At 34.0% G+C, this 6,738-nt stretch overlaps 1 long non-coding RNA gene across 1 annotated transcript in view; it reads right to left on the reverse strand.

The window, feature by feature from the left end:
* Positions 1-6,432, reverse strand: part of LOC141553866 (uncharacterized) — a 107,110-nt gene extending 100,678 nt beyond the window's left edge. The window contains exons 1-2 of the long non-coding RNA XR_012485698.1: positions 6,347-6,432; positions 5,973-6,098 (exon numbers count right to left, since the gene is read on the reverse strand). This is a non-coding gene — a long non-coding RNA (uncharacterized LOC141553866). The remainder of the gene's footprint in view (positions 1-5,972; positions 6,099-6,346) is intronic.
* Between the last annotated feature and the right edge of the window lie 306 nt (positions 6,433-6,738).

Consider the following 6,738-nt stretch of genomic DNA (forward strand, 5'->3'; position numbering starts at 1 on the left):
CTGAAAGGGTAATTTTTAAAATTGCAAGCATTTATTAACTTTGTGATTAATAAAACAAATATTCACAATTCTCACATACATTTTAATGACTCAAAAACTGAAATAAATATGTGATCTCATAAATTCAGAAGTTTCCTTGAATGATGATGATTCTAATCCATCCTTCCAATTGATATGTTTTTTTTCAGAATTAAAATTATTTTATTAGAATTATCAGAATTAATAATCAGAAAAATCAGAATTAAAATATGTAATAATTACATACTAGGGAATGAAATTTATTTGCTAGTGCTCCTATAGGACAAAGCTACTATTTTTTGTTACATTTTTTCTTTAGTAAATTCAGATTAAAATACAAGCAGCAAACATTTTCATGTTTTTATAAATTTTTTATGTTATTGAATGTATCAATTCAAATTCTTTGCCAAATAGAATTTTGTTGTTGTGATTTTTAAATTGTCCAAAATATTTGCCCTTGCTATTTCTTTTTTTAAAAAGTATTTGATAAAATGACCCTTATTAATAATGGATACTCATATTTTAATATGTCTAAGTTTATCTTTTTTGTCACAAATTCTTTCTCCTCTTTGCCAAGTCATTCATATCAGCTCATTTATAGGATGTTTTTCTTTACTTTTGTCATAGACATTATCCACATTGGCAAGCGAAGGGACCTTAGAGTTCAAGGGCACACTTGGCTGATACCACTTGTATTGTCAGAGTTGCCTGGGAAACCTTTGAAGTTACTAGTCCCTGGAATGTCACACATGTAAAGTCAGGAAGGGCCAAAGTCATTTAGGAGGTAAACCCAAGGAAACTAAGAGGGAAATTTGGTTTCTAAAGACAGTTGCAGTGTCATAAGAAGGGATTTGCCTTAAAAGGAAAATTTCTCCTATTCCTAATTAGCCGACTTGCACCAATTTTAGAATTCACCTCATCATGCTAGATGGAATTCACCCTACAAAACAGAAATCTTTCATATACCTAGAGCTGAATGGGATCTTAGTCACAATTATAATTCCATTCAGTTTATAGGTATAGAAGCTTAGGGTAAAAGGTTAAAGTGATGTGCTCATGCAACTCAGCCAGATGCAGACATGCTTAATTCCTACTCCAATAATTTTTCTGAACATGGTGCTCTCATTTAGAAATGCAAGGACATATCCATACTGGCTTTGTTTTTGTTTTGTTTCTGATAGTTAAATGACTTTTAAGCACAAAATATTTTATAACATTTTCTTGTTACAGTTATTTTAAGAAAAAATTATTTGATTCTGTGTTAATTGTTTATGAGGGTTTTTCTGTAAAGGTTTATAAAGTCATATTTGTGTTAAAATGAGTTTTATGATGTATCAACATAATATTGGTATTATATATTTATACATTTACATTTAGATATATTTAGATAAATAGTGTACGCCAGGCATTAGGCTGTATGCTTCATAGATATCTCATTTGATCCTTGCAATAATTGTGGGAAGTAGGTATTATTATTATTATTATGCCCATTTGACAGATGAGGAACTGAGATGAACTGATTTGCTCATAGTCTGAGAACCAGTAAAATTAGATTTGAACTCAGATCTTCATGACTCCAGGCTCAGTACTCTCATCTATTGGGTCATCTCACTTCTTCATTTCTACCTCTCATATCATGAGACAAATACTATGAATATTATTATTCTTTTTTTACAGAGGAGGAAACTGATAATCAAAAAGATTAAGGAACTTGCCACAGTTGGGTCAGATCTCATGACTCCATTACTATTGCTCTTTCCAACTCCATTCCTCCCAAGGACCCACTGCTATGTCTGGTAGTCTCAGTTTACTCAGAGCATTAAAGTAACTTAGAAAGTATGGGAGAGGAGAGGTATTTGACACCAAACTGAAGGTCTACAGAGCTGTTGTACAGACCTCATTGTTGTATGTCTGTGAAACCTGGACAGTGTACCTGCGTCATGCCAGGAAACAGAATTGCTTCCATTTGAATTACCTTAGGAAGATTCTGAAGTTCACCTGGCAAGATAAGATAACAGACACTGAGATCCTAAATGGCCAAGCATTTTAACTCTATTGCAGAGAGAGCAACTCCGATTGGATAGCCACGTGGTTTAATGCCAAATGCTTACAAAAAAAAAAAAAAATTATGGAGAACTCATACAGAGCAAGTGTTCACAAGGTGGTCAGAAAAAGTGATACAACAACACTCTCAAGGTTTCTCTTAAGAACTTTAGATTGTATGACATGGGAGACAGTGGCACAGGACCACCCAGCATGGAGTGCCCTCATCAGAGATGGTGCTGTGGTACAAAGCAGAATTGAATTAATTCAGAAAAGTGCAAGACACATTCCAAATGTTCATAGGGACAATTTGTGTCCAACCTGTGGCAAGCATTCTGAACTCATATTGGTCTGATCAGCCACAGTCGGACAGACTGTAACTTGACTCTAATATAGTGATGTCATTTTGGTCCTCTTCAAAATCAAAAAACAACCCTGACTCCAAGTCCAAGCCCTTTATTCACTAACTATGTACCATCTCTCAAAAACTTATTCAACAATGATAACTGCAAAGTAACTTTTCAAAAAATCACAGGTATGGCAGTTTAAAACAAAGCATAATCCATACAATCATTCTGAGGGAGTAGGTATGAAAAAATATTATTATCCTCATTTTATCATGGGGAAAGTAAGTTTCAGAGGAGTGAGATGATTTGTCCAGCATTTCTCCTAACTCTAAATCCAGCATGTGTTTTGTCACAGCACATTTACTGTCTGCTAAATAAAATACCACTGTTGTGTTTTGTGATGGTTGTGGCTTTAAACTTTTTTCTTAAATTATACTTTCTTTTAATTCTTACATATGAAGATTTCTCTATGATTTTTAATTTGAGAATATATAATGCTGAAGATTTTGCTCAGGCAATTTGTTTTGATAGGATACCCTCAATATATATACTGCAGTATAGAGTGCAGAATAATCAGATTTGATGGTCTTTGCTATTTTTTTCTGCAGTTAACAAATAATCAAATGACTTTACACTATAAGTGATTTTCTTTTTAATCTTTCAAATCAGGTGGTTTAAATGAAGGTGAGAAAACCAAAGTTCTCATAAGTCACTACTGGGTTTGGAAATCCTGAATGACTTTCCTTAAACAAAGGATCCCAAGAAAAGAAAATTCTTTATTTTGAAAGGCTACTGTATGTTTATTTGTTCTGCTAGAGCTATATAAGTTTGGCAATGATCAAAGGATTTAGAATTGGAAAGTTCTAAATATTTGGGTTAACATGTTTCATCTGATGATTCTAATATCTGGCTATTACAAAGGAGGAAACCAAAGCATAGAGAGTCAAATGACCTATACTGTGATGTTATTGTGACTCACATATCTTTTTTTTTTAATATAGTTGATTAAAAAAAAAAAGGAAATTTTAATTCATGTTTTCCTGAATATGGCAAAGAAGCAGAGACATAATGAATTATTTATTCAGGATATAACATTCTTTTTAAAAACTAGAGATTGCTTTAAATAAGTGACTACTGACTGAACTAATTATAGTGGGAAAGATAGGCCCCCAAACCCACTTTGTATAGTTATTGATATCTTTGATTGTTTTTTAATATCTTACTGTTTGACTGCTCCTCTCACATTTCAACACTCTGCACTGACCTCTACTGGTGTATCACCTGTAAATGACTTGAGGATAAATATTTACATTATCATCAATACTGTGAAATGGCTTTTAATGAAGAAACATACAGCCTATGTTTCCATTTTAATTTGTAGAATTACCCCTAAATAAGCCAACTTATTTTACATATCAAAATAGACATGGCAGGAGTTTTGTCAAGAAAATATTTACCAAAGAGAATTTGGTTTTCTAATATAGCCTTTTTTCAGCATTGTAGGCCTTAGTCTATATCAACTTTTCTCTTAAAGTTAGGAAAGAGCCCAATATATTCTTCATATTTTTCAAAATTAGGGTGATTTCACCAAGAGCATCATTGTTTTTATTGTAAATACATGCACTGTTTTTGTGTGTGGTGGAGGGGATGGGACCTCTTATTTTGAGATAGCATATTATAAATGGTCGATGAGTATCTTCTATAATTAGTTCATCAGATTTTATGATATTGTTATTTGCCTTTACCTAAAATACTCAACAGGATCAAAACACCACATTGTGTGCAATAAAAGTATCATGCCAATTGCTTTGTTATATGAGTCAGAAAATAATGCTACAATCCTATTCTTTTTTTATTATTTAAGAGTTGGTAGGATAGAATAGAGAGGTTTAATATTAAAATAACTTGCTTACTTTATTTACAAATATAAGAAACTCCATGTTATTTAATATTTGAAAGTATTGCCACAATATTGGCAACAAATACACTGAAATTCAACATTCAAATTAAAAGGAAATTTGATAAGCACCTACTATGTGCAAGTTACTATATTTTCTACAATGATACCAGAAGACTTATTCAACATCCTTGGAAAGGATGCTGCCCTGAAAGTCCAGAGGGAGGAAGTGTGAAAGCCTTGTGGTACAGCTATAAGGGTGTACTCTATGGTGAAAAATGTGAGAGTTTATTCTTCAAAAAGGAAAAGGTCAGTTTTTTAGGAGCCCCAGGTGATGAAAATGGAGGGGAGTAGGAAACTGAAGTCTTTGGCTGTTGTTACTTCCATCCTCTGTCCTAAATCGACACTTGGGAAGTTTAGTTTGGTGATTTGTGGATTGTAGAAGTAGATTAGGAAAGAGATTGAGAACCACTGATTCAGGTGAGAAACTCTGAGAAAGTAGGATTGGAATTAGGATTTAGAAGAAGGGAGAAAAAGAAATAAAGAATTATAAGGAATGAAGAAGAGAGAAAGAGACTAAAATGGAGAGAAAGAGTGATGTAAGGGTAAGAAACCAGAACCTAGGCTCAAATCTAGACTACTATCTGGATTACAATCCAGTCATTTCACTTCTCCAGGCTTTCCTTATTTGTAACTAGCAGATATGAGAATAAAAGATCTATATGTACCCCATTTCTAAGTCCTATAATTATAACTAGAATATTTATATAGTTAAAGCACTACAAATAAATATACAATAAGCTTCCAAAATAAAGAAATGTTGTCAGAATTCTTTGTTTAAGAAAAGTCATCCATGATCTGAAAACCCAGCGGGGATTTATGAGAACTTTGGTTCTTTCCCCTTCATTTAAGCCACCTGACATAGAAGATGAGAGTCACTTGTAGTGTAATTAGTAAATTAGCCAGGGAGAAAAATAACATTGCTCAGAGCAAGGACCACTAAGTCTGATTACTCTGTGCCTATATTCATTCCATTTCAATATATAATGTGCATATGTTGAAGGTCTCCTATCACAGCAAACAAACTGCTTGAGCAAAATTCTCAGCATTATGCATTCAACATGCCTTCATGTTTGCTACTTATTATATGTAAGCAACAGATGTAGTTCTCATCTGATCCCCATAAAAGTGATTTTTAAAAAACCCAAAATAGAAAATGAATCAGCCCCCGTGTGAATATAAACCTAAAAGAAATCCCATACTGTACAAGTTACATTTTCAGCACAAAACATAGTGACTTCAAAAAAACCAAAAAACAAAAAAACAAAAAACAGAGACATGACTGAGTATTATAGCTTTTAGTTTCTTTTTCTGTATATCTTTGTCCTCAACTGGTTTGTGTCTCAGAAATGACTTCTTTTTTGGAAGTAGGTACAGATGATGAGTTCTTAACACAGTAAACACAGGTGGGAGAGGAGGCTCTTTTCAAGGACAGGAGAAAAGAAGGGAAGGTGAAAAGCACCAGGAAAGGGTGGAGATCTTTTCAGTTAAATCCAAACTAAATAACCCTAGGGAGGAAATGCAGGTAGGATCATTTAACTAAAACCCAAGAAATCCTAGCAAAATAACACACCCTCCCTCCACCAAGGAACACCTTTTTTTCTTACCTTTCCCAGGTGATTCTCTACAGATGTGTACCCAGCATCTCTTCCTGGATATGTGGAATTACCCTCAATTCCTCTTATGCTATTTCTTTTTCTATTTCTCCACACTGTCCAATCCAAGATTCTTTTCTAAGGAGGGAAAATGCACAGAAACCATATCATCAGAAAATTATTGATTTTTTTTTTTCAGATCATAGCTAAACAAATGCTAAGTCCAATATGAACAAGGACTTCTAGAGCAAGAAGTTTTCCCATGTGTTGTATGTGTCAGCTGGAACCTTCTTCCATTTTAAAATGAGTTCTCTTAAAGCATTATTTTTCATGAAGTCTGATATAAAATATTTCACAGTTACCCCAATAACTTTTTTTCTCCTTACCTCTATGCTTGTGAGGTCACATTCTGTTAAAAACATCCTGCCCAGGCTCCACACAAAAGGGCTCCAAAGAATCAGAATGCAGAAACTATGTAACTTGCTGACTAACTTTGCTCTCCGTTATTTACCAACTACACAAAGGAAATGCTGTCTATTCAGAATACATTTCAAAACTCTTTTCACAGAAAGTGAGTGAACAAACGATCTCATGTCCTAAGCTGTAGTCACATCTCCCATGAGGCCCAGTGATGGCTTTAGGGTATGGAGCAGAGTGGTACCAAGACCAGCAGGCTCCACAAGAGTTCTTTTGTAAACAACTCTGGGTGCACTTGGAGTCTGGGTGGGTGGGGGAAGCTTGGAGTTTCTTTTCCTTCTCACCCCCTTTTGGGTGCATT

This window comes from Sminthopsis crassicaudata, chromosome 1 (assembly GCF_048593235.1).
Source record: "Sminthopsis crassicaudata isolate SCR6 chromosome 1, ASM4859323v1, whole genome shotgun sequence".
NCBI lineage: Eukaryota > Metazoa > Chordata > Mammalia > Dasyuromorphia > Dasyuridae > Sminthopsis > Sminthopsis crassicaudata.